Here is a 14124-nt window from a genome sequence, read left to right as displayed (position 1 = left end):
GGGGGGGGGCCCTCGATAGAACTCCTTGTGCACACGGACTCTGAGGGTCTATTTTCTTTGCACACAGCCCCACAGGCTTGCCCACCTCTGCACGTGGCCTTTGGGGAGGGGTCAGAAAGAAATGTCTTCTGCACTCTGCCCATAGGGATGCATTGCTCTGCACACCGCCCCATAGGGATGCGTTGCTCTGCACACTGCCCGAGGCTCCACCCAAGGTTGACTTCTTTCTCTAACTCCCTTAATTAAGTTCATTTCTCGGGGACATCATGCAAATTAATGATCTTTTCTAGAAAAAAACACGAACTACCCTGATATCTTAACATGGCTGCAGGCAGCCATTCCCCCAGAAATTTTGTTGGGAGATTTGTTTTTCTCAAGAAACTATGTGAGAAGGGTTCCTAGCCCTAGGAAGTCTGTTCCTACCTCCTTTCCACTTTGGAAAGAAATAGTTTTCTGTGTGGAGTGGAATTTGAGGGGGCTCGTAGTTCCAGAAATCATTCTAATGAGCAGACAGGAGACTTAATAAGATGCCGGCAGAGAAAAACGGCTTTATTTGGAGAAAACAGTAGACAGCAGGGAAGGAGGGGGAGGGGAAGGGAAGGAAAAGGGATTCTGCTCACCCAAACGCCCCCTTACTTATATTGTACCTTACTTTGATATTGAGATGTTTGATTTAAAGCCCTAGTGGTAGGATCGTAGGCAGGAAGTAAAATTCAACCTACTGGAAAAAAAGTGATAAATTCAACTTCTTACGCAATCCCCAAGTAGCATAAAGGTCCTTGGCAATTTATTTTCCTTTTACTAATCCTTTAATGTAGTGATCTATTTATTTCTGTATTTATTTTTATTTTTTAATTAATTAGTGGAGAATATTTTCCCATGGTTACATGATTCATTTTCTCTCCCTCCTTTCTTCCTTCCCTCCTCACAAAGCTGACAAGTAATTTCACTAGATTGTACATGTATTATTGCTCAAAACCTATTTCCATATTCATATTTAATAGAGTGATCTTTTAAAACCAAAATCCCCAATCATATACCCATCTAAACAAATAATACATTATATATTTTTTTCTTCTGCCTTTCTACTCCCACAGTTCTTTCTCTGGATGTGGACATGGTTCTTTCTCATAAGTTTCTCTGAATTGTCCTGGATCACTGCATCGCTGCTAGTAGAAAAGTCTATTGAATTCCATTGTGCCACAGTTTATCAGTCTCTGTGTACAATGTTCTCTGGGTTCTGATCCTTTTGCTCTGCATCAGTTGATGGAGGTCTTCCCAGTTCACATAGAATTTCTTCAGTTCATCATTCCTTTCAGCACAATAGTATTCCATCACTATGATATAACCACAATTTGTTCAGCCATTCCCCAATCAAGGGACACTCCCTTATTTTCCAATTTTTTTGCCACCATGAAAAGCACAGCTATGAATATTTTTGTAAAAACATTTTTCATTATTTCTTTGAGGTACAAACCCAGCAGTGGTATGGCTAGATCAAAAGGTAGACAGACAGTCTTTTAAAGCCCTTTGGGCATAATTCCAAATTGCCTTCCAGAGTGATTGGATCTATTCACAACTCCACCAGCAATGGATTAGTATCCCAATTTTGCCAGATCCCCTCCAACATTTATTGTTTTCCTTTACTGTCATATTGGCCAATCTGCTAGGTGGTACCCCAGAGTTGTTTTGATTTGCATTTCTCTAATAAGGAGGGTTTTAGAACACTTTTAGATGTGATTATTGATAGTTTTGATTTCTTTATCTGAAAACTATTCATATCCCTTGACCATCTGTCAATTGAAAAATGGTCTTGATTTCTTATAAATTTAAATTAGTTCCTTACATATTTGGGAAATTAAACCTTTATCTGAGAATTTTGTTGTAGAAAATTGTTACCTTTTTTGTTGTTTTCTTTATAATTTTGGTTGCACTGGTTTTGTTTGTACAAAAAAATTTTAATTTAGTATAATCAAATTATTTATTTTACATCTTATAATGTTCTCTCTTTCTTGGTCTTAAATTCCTTTCTTTCCCATAGATCTTCCCGTAGATCTGACAGGTATACTATTCTATGTTCACCTAATCTATTTATGATTTCACTATTTAGATTTGTCATTTACCCATTTTGAATTTATTTTGGTATAGGGTGTGAGCTGTTGATCCAAATTTGATTTTTCCAATTTTCCCATTAGATTTTGTCAAATAATGGTTTCTTAATCTCCAAAGCTAGGATCTTCAAGTTTATAAACCACTAACTTGCTGAAGTCACTTACCCCAAAATTATTCCATTGATCCACCCTTCTGTCTCTTAGCCAGTACCATATTATGTTGATGATCACTGCTTTATTGTATAATTTAAGATCAGGTACTGTTAGGTGCTCTATCCTTCACATTTTTTTTCATTACTTCTCTTGATATTCTTGATTTTTTTGTTCTTCCAGATGAACTTTGTTATAATTTTTCTAATTCTATAAAAAAGTTTCTTGGTAGTTTGATAGTTATGGCACTGAATAAGTAAATTAATTTAGGTAGGATTGTCATTTTTATTTATTATCTCATCTTACCCATGAGCAATTCCTTTTTTTCCAGTTATTTAGATCTATTTTTAATTGTGAGGAAAGTGTTTTGTAGTTGTGTTCATAAAATGTCTGTGTCTTGGCAAATAGATTTCCAAATATTTTATATTGTCTAGAGTGATTTTAAATGGAGATTCTTTTTCTGATTCTTGCTGCTGAGTTTTGTTAGAAATATATAGAAGTGATGATTTATGTGCATTTATTTTATATCCTGCAACTTTGCTAGAGTTATTATTTCCACTAGATTTTTAGGTGATTTTCTAGTATTTTTAAGTATAAAATCATATCATCTGCAAAGTGATAGTTGTTTCCTTATTGCCTACTTTAATCCCTTCAGTTTCTTTTTCTTCACTAATTGCTACCACTAACATTTCTAGTACAATATTTAATAATAGAGGTGATAATGGGCATCCTTGCTTTAGTCTTAATCTTATTGGAAAAACTTATAACTTTTTCCCATTGCAGATGATACTTGCTGATGGTTTTATTATACTATTATTTTGAGGAAAGGCCCAGCTATTCCTGTACTTTCTAGTGTTTTTAATAGGAATGAGTGTTGTATTTTGTCAAAGGCTTTTTCTGCATCTATTGAGATAATAATGTGATTTCTGTTGGTTTGATTATTGATATGGTCAATTGTGTGGATGGCTTTTCTAATATTAAACCACTGTAAGAATTGAAAGTTGATGAGATTGGCTGTAAATTAATAATATCATTAAATCAAAAGTAGTAGTAGGAAGAAGATGGAAAAACATTAGAGAGGTACTTAGCTTCTAATCTGTGGCCACCATTTTGGTACCCCTACCACACCAACACTGAGGAGAGTGGTCACTAGGAAACACGGAAATCCAGCACCCTTGAGCCTCCCCTCTTGCCTCACCTTTGGAGCCAATCATGGTTTCCCATTTTGTCTGCACCATCCAGGGGGAATAGAACAGTCCTGGGGACTCAGCTGTGCTTCCTGTCTTATGACTCTTAGCTTCCCTTTTCCAGTGGCTGCTCTATATCTCAATTTACTCAGTGGTATCTGGCCTCCAGGTGACATCAAGAGAATGACATAGAGAGTGTGAAATTTACTTCAGACACCATTCTTGCATTCTTGGTATAAATCCCACCTGATCATAGTGAATTACCCTTGTGATAACTTGCTGTAGTCTCTCTGCTAATATTTTATTTAAGATTTTTGCATCTATGTTCATTAGGGAGATTGGTCTATAGTTTTCTTTCTCTGCTTTTGGTCTTCCTGGCTTGAGAATCAGTACCAAATTTGTGTCATAAGAAAAATTTGGTAAGATTCCTTCATTGTTCATCTTGTCAAATAGTTTGTATAGTATTGGAATTAGTTGTTCTTTCAGTGTCTGATAGAATTCACTTGTGAATCCATCTGGTCCTGGGGATTTTTTCTTAGGGAGTTCCTTGTTGGCTTGTTCAATTTTTTTTTCTGAGATGGGATTGTTTAAGCATTCTATTTCTTCTTTTGTTAATCTATGTAATATATATTTTTGTAAATATTCACCCATTTTTACCAACATTGTCATATTTATTGCCATATAATTGGACAAAATAGCTCTTAATAATTACCTTAATTTCCTCTTCATTAGAGGTGAGATCATCCTTTTCATCTTCGATACTGTTAATTTGATTCTTTTCTTTCTTTTTAAAATTAGATTAACCAGTACTTTTTTCCTAGTCTTATTTATTAGTTCAGTAATTCTTTTACCTTCAATTTTATTAATTTCTTCTTTGATTTTTAGGGTTTTCACTTTAGTTTTTATCTGGGGATTTTTAATTTGTTCTCTTTGAGACTTTTTAAGTTGCATGCTCAATCAATTGTTCTCATCCCCCTCTATTTTGTTGATTTAGGCACTTAGGGATATAAATTTTGCCCTGAGTACTGCTTTGGCTGTATCCCATAAATTTTGATATGTTATCTCCTCATTGTTATTCTCAATGAAATCAGTAATTGTTTCTTTTATTTGTTCTTTGACCCACCAGTTTTGAAGAATCAGATTATTTAGTTTCCAATTAATTTTAAATTTGCCTCTCCTTGCACCCTTACTAGTTATGAATTTATTGCATTATGATCTGAAGAAATTGCATTTATTACTTCTGTTTTTCTACATTTATTTGTGATGTTTTTATGACCTAGTATATGGTTAATCTTTGTATATGTACCATATGCTTTCTTGGTCTATGATATTGACAATTTTCTTTTCCTAAAATTACTTTAAAATATTTTAAACTTTGGAATTTAGAATAATAACACATATTTACCTCAAGTGGATATATACCAACAATAGAATCGACACAGGATTCATGGCTGAGCTATAAGGTATATGAATCAGTTCTTCCAAAGGCAAACCAAAGGAAAGAGAAAGATTAAATTAAAAATATGTATGTGTGTGTGTGTGTGTATACTATAATGTATAAAAACATGAGTAAAAATTAAAATCAGAACAGGTCCTTGATTCACCAGTAAGATCCAATTGAGGTAGCTTATATCCTATAACCATGCAGGAGAGTTGGAACAATATTACACTTCCCCATCTTTTGCCAGGAGTACAGAAATTTGCCATTCTACAAAAGAAAAAGGACAAAAGTCTGAAGTAAAAGGAAAATATTATTCCTCTGTCTGGTTTCTCCTTTAATAAGAGGAATAGGAAGTCAAAGTTAAAGCCAAATGAAGGTACATGTATAGACCGGAGAAAGGGAAGTTCAATGTCAGTTTTTGCTAAAGAGCCATTTCCCCAAATCTTCTGAGCCGGGTCCTCTGCCTTGGTCATTCTCTGTGGTCCCTTATGATGAGGACAAATTCCTTGAGGGGTATTATGTTCTGAGTTGTGATTTACTCCATTAGAATTACTAGTCCTGTTGGAGCTATTATTATTACTCCTGCTTCTGTTCCTATTATCCTGATTTTTCTTTCTACAGTTGGCAGAAACATGGCATTGCTTACCACAGTAATAGCATGTCATTGGTTGTTTTCAGCTAGTGTTCTCATGACTTCCTTCAAAGGAGCCATGATCTCCTCAGTTACATTTGTTAAAACAGGGGCTATAGTATCTCTCTCAGTTTCCCTGTTCTGTCCTTTCTTTCCTAATTCCTCTTTTTCATAAATATTGATGCTTAATTTAATATTTTTTTTTTTTTTATAAACCCTTACCTTCCATCTTGGAGTCAATACTGTGTATTGGCTCCAAGGCCGAAGAGTGGTAAGGCTAGGCAATGGGGGTTAAGTGACTTGCCCAGGGTCACACAGCTGGGAAGTGTCTGAGGCCAGATTTGACCTCCCATCTCTAGGCCTGGCTCTCAATCCACTGAGCTACCCAGCTTCCCCCACTTAATTTAATAAACCAGTTGTTATATGATTTTTGAGACAGAAATTAAACTAATGTTTACCTTTGTACTCTATAAGAAAAATCCATTAAGTAAATGAACAGCATAAACAATATCCTAGAGAAAATACTAAAAGTATTTAGGAAAGCAAATTGTTCAAGCATCTTCAAGTATTTTGAAGCACCTATTGACTTGTGTAACAAAATATTTGGCAGCCATGTTGGAGTCAAGATGATGGACAGTTACCTGATTAGAATGTAGAAGACCTGAGGTTGGCAGGAGCTTGGCATGAGCCAAAAGCAGTTAGGTTCGGGTATAAAAGCCAGGGATTTGAAGCTATCTGGTTCTCAGTGATGAGATATTTTGGTTGGGTGAAGGGTGGTTTGAGTACACCGAGGTGTGCTCTGTTCAATCATCAACCAGCAACAAACTATAAATCTATTTCATCAATAACCTTTTCCTGAATTACACTGACCAAGAAGACCAACAACATATCATACAGCAGGATTACTTGGACTTTAGGTTAGGCCTCTCTGACCCAACCAGGCTGTTAACACCAAACCTTGATTAGCAATATATAAGAAGATTCATCAATAATATAATGAGCTTAATACAGTTAAGGACTTCCTATTCCCACTTTCCCAGCCATTACCCTGCTCCTCCTCCCTAAGTCTTTTAGATATTAAATCATCTTTGAACTTACAACTGACTTGAGCTTCATCAAAGACCTAGTGGGCTTTAGTGGGTTATTTCCTGGGACATCTTAAGGGAAGAGACTTATTATATCCTTCAAGATCAGTGAGTAATCCACAGTCAGTCATAAATGTTATCCAAGGCACAGGGCTTCAGTTGGGCAGAGTTAGCTGAACGAATCTATCAGCAGATTCCTTGCTTGGCTGGTAGCCCTGGGATACTGTTAGCATCTGGAGTTTGGGATAAGCAGATTCAATATACTCTAGTAACATCTACTGCAGTGGGTGATCATTCTGGGTTCACTATCCTACCTAGGTGTCCCACTAAGGATTCAATACCCACAATTAACCCTCTCCAGATCCCACATATCAGGTTTACATAACACTTGTAAAGTACCCATCATAATTATAAATCACTCATCTATTTATTAAAGCTATTTCCCTAAGAACCTTTATTAGACAGTTCTCTTAGGAATGTGCTGGAAAGAAGTAAAAATGAATTTATTTAGGAACATTGAACAATTCTGCCTTTTGATTAATTTCGTGTGGAACATTCATTAAACCTACCATGAATATTTATTGAACATTTACTGTCTCTTAAAATATTATATGAGGCAAAATGAAAAATACACACTTTTTGACCATAAGGAACTCAAATCCTCTTAAGGGGGATTAGACATACATTAAAATAACAATAAAAAGCAAAAGAATTTCAGAGGTATTTAATACTGTTAATTTCTTCTGCTTTTTGTATGCTTTATTCTCCCTTGGCTTTCATGACACTGATTTCTTCTGTTTCTTCTTTTGATTACCCTTCTTAATTTCCAATATATAAGCTGCTGCCCACCAAGTATGTTCCCTCAAGGCAATATTCTCAACCAGCTTTCACAACAGTTTTTCCCTGGACAACCTAATTTCCACCCGCATCCTCAGTTATTTCCAATGATTCCCAAAATGATATATCTAGGACCAATTCTTCCCCCAAGCTATAGTCACAGAACCCTCAAATGTTGAGTGTTAACAACTGGTTATATAAACTGTGGGCATTTCACACTTAGCAGAAAAGATAATGGAACTTTGTCTTCTGAGCCTGCACTTGAACATTTTAAATTGGATTTATAACTATCCTCTCAAAATTTTAAGTCGTATTTTTTTCCCTCTTATCCTCATTACTATTAAAAACACTAGAGAACATTGGAATAAATGGATCATTTCTTAGAATGAAAGGTAGCATCTATTTAAAAACTTTAAGCAAGCATTATCTTTAATGGGAATAATTTGATTGAATCATAAAGGAAAGCCTTCTCAATATGATCAGGAGTGAAGCAAAGATGCCCATTATCACCACTACTATTCAATATTGTACTAGAAATGCTAGTTATAGCAATAAGAGAAGAACTTAAAGGAACTAGAATAGTAATGAGGAAATAAAACTATTACTTTTCAGATGATATGAAGGAATATTTAGAAAACCAACCAAAAAAATCTAATTGAAACAATTAACAACTTTAGCAAAGTTGCAGGATATAAAATAAACCCACAGAAATCATCAGCATTTCTCTATACAACAAACACAGCTCTTTTGAGCTATTGCAAGAGATAGAGAAATCCCATATAAAATAGCTATAAATAGTATGAAATACTGGGAGTCCACCTGCCAAGAGAAACCCAGGAATTTCATGATCACAACTACAAAACATTTTTCACACAAATAAAAACAGATTTAACAGAATAAACAATTGGAAAAATATTAATTGCTCATGGGTAGGCTGAGCCAATATAATAAAAATGACAATTCTACCTAAATTAATTTACTTATTCAGTGCCATACTGATCAAATCCAAACTTATTTCACAGATATAAAAAATAAAATATAATTTATATGGAAGAACAAAAGGCTAAGAATATCTAGGGAATTAATGAAAAGAAATATATGAAAGAAGCTGTGCCATATTTCAAACTATAAAATAAAGCAGCAACCATGAAAATAGTCTGATACTGGCTAAAAAATAGAGTGGTGGACCAATGGAATAAATTTGGACACTCAGCAAATGGTCGTAAATTACCATACTAATGTAGTGCTCAACAAACCCAAAGGTCCAAACTTTTGGAAGAACAATGCACACTATTCAGCAAAAACTGCTGGGGAAACTAGACAAGAGTAATGTAGAAACTAGGCACAAAACCATACCTGATACCCTATATCAAGGAAAAATCAAAAAGGATATATGATTTAAAAACAAAGAGTGATACCATAAAAAATTAGGGGAGCCCAAAGGGGTTCACCTATAGCCCCCACAATAGAAAAGAAATGGAAAAAGCTGAGGCAATGTTGTAGTACTCAAATAGCTATGGCCAAAAAGTAAACAAGAAAAAATGAAATGGGAAAGGCTAACCAAAGAGAAATCTAGGATGAATGGAGCTAAAAGCTGAAAGGATTAAATTAGTCAAGTTTGAATAAGCCTTGTCATTTAGGAAAGACACCAATGAAGACAAACCTCTGTACCTGAGAACCTTAGAGAAAAACTAAACTAACTCAGATATTAAGATGCACATAACTATAACACATATACATATACACTAAACAACAGCAAGAAAAATGTGAATTTTATTGCCAACTCCTGCCACTTACTAACACATTAAATAGGGATTATAAATTTTCCCAGTTTCTAAGGTATGAGATGAATATGACAATGCTATACTGAAATCAATAAGTGATTTACTTGTTCCTTATATACCTCAAGACAGTCAACTTCCAGTGAAACAATCCATCATTTCAGCCCTCCATGATATTCTTTATTTTCCTTTGCTCATTGCCTCAGGAAGTATGACTAATGGGAGATATTTTCCCAGAATCCAACAATTTTGTTCTACAAGATATGCTATAGGAAACTTTCTAATTTGGAAACAGCAACATTTTATTAAATTTGTATGTCTGGTGTTGTCAATCACATCATGTTTCAGCCGCTGGCATTCATGGTCTCTTGGGCAATGAGAAAGTTATTAACTAGATGGAGTAATCTTAGGTGAAGTCACATCTCTTACCACTAGGTTCTATGGGAAAGGACCACATAATCCTTTTGAATTGATAATATGCTTGAATTTAGTGTTTTCAACACTATAGATTATCTTAGAGAACGTTTATATCAATTCATACGCATCTACGTTGGACACAGCTCGACTCATCTGGTAGCCTGTAATCCACATACACACAATAATAGTTAATCTTGAAAATAACAAATAATTCTTAATGGATGCAAACACTAAGGGATGTGTAATTTCAACATCCACATTATGAGTATTGATGACTTACTCCAAACAAATCTTAGGAATTGATTAAGGCACAGAAATGTTGAATGATTTGTCTAGGTTCAAATAAGTGTTGTGTCTAATGTAGCATTTGAATCTAGATCTTTCAGACTAGTACTCTATCCACTACTCCCAACAGCCTCTATAAATAATTCAAATGAAAAACAGGAAGAAAATGGAAGAAATGGTCCACAGAATGGTTTTTTCCTCAAAGGAAGAGAATAAAAAGATTCTTCCCAAATAAGCAAATTGCACTAGAGAGGTAACTAAAATGATTAAAGTATTCATTTTCTTGAGGTAAAAAATGTACAAAAATAAAATTTTAAATACATTTCAAAGCCATGTGTGAACATGAAGGGTTTAGGTCTGATCTCCTTTTAAAATAAAGAAACAGTAAAACATACATGCACAGTCACATATACACACATAAAGATATATGATTCCATTTTTAGTATATCATATTTCAAATCAACATCATAAAAATAGTTAATAACAATCATTTAAATTGGCTGCCTATACACTGAAAAGGCTTATTTCTTGTTTTTACCTTCTTAGAACATGTGAAACATGCCATAAAATGCCCTGTCCTACCATGGACAATGCAACTGTTTTTAGGTCAGTTCTTGCGGGGGGTACCAGGTTCCCCCAATACACCCCAAATTCCTAGAGAGACCACAGGTCAAAGACTACATGAGGAATTCACCTTTCAGGGCTGGCAGTTCAACAAATATAGGATCCCCTACTTCTAAGCTTTGGATGTCTTTACATTAACCTTAAAGATAAGGGTCTGAGCATGAGGGGATAATTCTTGTTTACATCTCAAACACACTAGATTTCTCGAGATAACTTACTCACCTTTATGATCCCTACATCTCGAACATCACTTATGATCTCCAACATCCCTAGGTTTCTTAAGATAGGTATATGACCTTTATGATCAGGATGTGTATTTGTACTATGCCCCTAGACCCAAAGGCACCTCTTATGTTACCTATTCTCTCTCAGTTGCCCCCCTTGTCTGTTCCCATTGTTCATCCCCCTCCCTATCTTTTCTTTCCAAATCACTTAGACCCCATCCTAGGATATAAAAATCCTCAACTTTCCTCTGTTCAGGGAGGTAGTTGGTCCTGCCCTCCCAACCATTCAACCTAAATAAATCTCTCTATCTTTAAAGAGTTTCTACCGGAGTCTGTCATTCTTGAAAGGGCACCCTCCTTGGACCAACAGTTACTCTCTACCTCCCCACAACACTCTTAACAGACGATACAGGGCTCTACAGTGCTCAGGAGTAATAGATTCCATACTTCTTTGTCTTGCACTTCTTCTCTCTCAAAATCTCTAGCTTCTTCCTTACTACTATATATGATACTTTTAGATGCCGATGGCTGGGAATAATCCTCACTTTCCTGGGATTCTGATAGCTGGACTATTTTTTCATCACTTTCCTCGATACAGACATCTTGAGAGTCATTCATCTTATTTTTCTTACAATCTGTAATGTCAAAGCCCTCTTCCTCCTCTTGTGTTGGGTTTTCTAGCTTGCCTTTATCACAGACATGTCAATTTTCTCCTCAGGAAACCAATTCTCTCACAGAGCTCAGCACCTGTAGCAGTGTAGTGGAAGTGGAAGATTCATTTTATCATAAGAAGTATACTTCCAATAGTCAGCTAAAGATATTTCAGGATCTTCATCAAATGAATCAGTGCCACTCTCCTCTGCCTCATTACATAGATACCTGGTATATCTCATTATCTTCATCTGTTAGTTCTTGTCTTTCTTCATTGTGACTATAATCATCTGAATCAATAGACTCAATTTCAAACTCAGCACTGAATTGGTCTGAAATGGAATCATCTGAATTTTCACTTAATATACTAAGCAGCAATATCTGGACTTGAAGGGATTTCTTTAGATGATGCATAATAAATTCTGATCCAGCCTTTTCCCTTGAATCTGTGTGTGTCATCCTGCCTCAAATGTATTTCTTGTAAACAACATAGAGTGTTTTTCAATCCACTCTGTTATCCATTTCCATTTTATGTGTGAGTTTGTCCCATTCACATTCAGTGTTAATGATTATTAACTGTGTGTTGCCCTCCATCATATTATCCCCTTTAGATCCTGCTCTCTTCTCTTTAACTCTGTTCCACCAGTATTTCGCTTTTTGTTGCCTTCCCCCACATCCCCCTCATTCAATTACCTCCCTCTTCCCTTGTCTTATTCACCTTCTAGTTTTCTGTAGGGTGATAGAATTCTATACCCCTCTGAGTATACTTGTTTTTCCCTCTCTGAGCAAGTTACAATGAGAGTAAGGTTTAAGCATTCCCCATAACCACCCTTGAATTAATTTCTGTTGAGTCACTGCTATTGCTTCAGAGGCAGCATATCTCACTTATGACACAGAAAGCACAACTTTCATCAAATGTAAGGGAAATGCTATTTGACTTATGTTGTTTTCTGTGTCTTTCACCAGGCAACTCCTCCAAATTTTCTTCTGTTTCTCTAAGTTCTCCTTCTAGTCCAGGTGGTTGGTCTAGTATTCAAATTTGGTGATAGTTTCTCTTTCTGAAATTCTTGCACTGACTCCTTTTGACCACTTTCCATTTCAAGTTGACACCTGGTTTCATTTGTAGATGTATTTGGAAAAGCAAATTCTTGCTGATTGCCTGCTGACAATCAAATTTCTAGAAATCGTTGCATATAATCTCCGATGCTCTTTCAGAGAAGGTTGGTACTCCAGACAGATCTCCAAGAAGGTCATGTGAACAACAGACAACATCCTGCTGCTTTTTATCACATAACTGTTTTGACATAATATACTGGCCAAGATAGAATAAAATTTCTTTCACTGTAAATGGGTCTTTCTGTATACCAGCAAATTTCAACAAGTTCAGGAGTTTTTGGTCTAACCAGACTTTGGTCTAACCAGAGCCTCTTGTTCCAAAGCTGGCATTTGTGAGGTGCTTAAGGCATCATCTGCATCAGAAGTCATTTTGGTATTGCACATTTGTCTGGACAGATATGGGAAGCTTAAATCAGACACGGGGAACCTGAACCTCCAACTCCAGAGCTGAGGGGAACTTATGGCTATGCTGGTAAAGGCCTAAGCTTCAGGTGAAATGGGACCCTGCCACCTTCGGAGGGCAGCTTCCAGCGATATATGTTCCACTTTGAGGATCCTTGGGTAAAGGCCTGAGGGGTGTCCACCAACCCCAGGGAAGCACCAAAGGTGTCCAGGCCAGAAACCTCCCAGAGCATCTCCTCCCCCAATGCTTAGCTGGGGATCAGAGCAGCCCCATGCTGGAAGCCAGAAGTCATGAGCCACACGAACTCCACCATTCACATTTAAAGGTATGAGAGTTAGGTCATTATTTTTCTCCATTTGTCTCTAATATTGGTTATTTCCTCCTTTTTCCTCTAGGGGAAAAAAAACCAATAATATGTTCATTCGATTGCTTTAGCTTCTTTTTCCTTTTAAAGGTGGCACTGTTTCCAATTGCTCTCTTCCCCTCACCAATAATCCCCTCCTCTGATTGGTTAGCCTTTCCCTTTAGATTTTTTACTTATTCATTCCATTTCCTTACTGCTTTTATGTGGTTATTTAATTCTACCCCACTTTTTTCCTCTCAGTCAAGTAGATTTTGTCATAAATGGGTCAGGGGCCTTATGCTGGTAATAAGGCTAGAAGGAGGAAGGTGCTAGTTGCAAAAATGAGCCGTACCTGGGCTGGGCTTAAAACTTGTTATTAATGTATCAAGGATCCAGCCCAGGTAACTGATCATCAAGTGTAATTCTTACTGCTAGACACCAGGCTCCTTTGTGTAAATAGAATTAGTTCACCCCCCATTCATAGTTAAAACTCTAGCCACCAGAGATAATGTCATCCCCACCTCCCTTAGTGGGGAGCAGGACAAGTTACCCACACGTGACAATAAGTAACAAGTCAAGAACAAGGGACTGCCCTTTGGGCAGTCCAAAACCAATACTGAGGCTGCCATTTGTCCACTTGAATTAGAGGTGGACCCCCAGGAAGTGACTAGAGACACTATCTCTTCAAGTATGATGGTAACTTCCTGTGGAGGCAGTTCGGGTTTTGAACTTGGTGCTGAAGGATCTCGGCTGAGACCTCAGGCAGCTTCTACTCAGAATTGTCATGTGGGTAAGTTAGGCTGACTTCCTTTGGCCTACGTTGGCATTTCCAGAATCT

The 14124-nt window shown here is 36.4% G+C and overlaps 1 pseudogene; it reads right to left on the bottom strand.

The window, feature by feature from the left end:
- Positions 1 to 12924, bottom strand: part of LOC123252573 — a 45677-nt pseudogene extending 32753 nt beyond the window's left edge.
- Between the last annotated feature and the right edge of the window lie 1200 nt (positions 12925 to 14124).

Source organism: Gracilinanus agilis, chromosome 1 (genome assembly GCF_016433145.1).
Source record: "Gracilinanus agilis isolate LMUSP501 chromosome 1, AgileGrace, whole genome shotgun sequence".
NCBI classification, from domain to species: domain Eukaryota; kingdom Metazoa; phylum Chordata; class Mammalia; order Didelphimorphia; family Didelphidae; genus Gracilinanus; species Gracilinanus agilis.
Note: the sequence above shows the minus strand (reverse complement) of the source record. Positions and strands in the feature narration are given on the sequence as shown.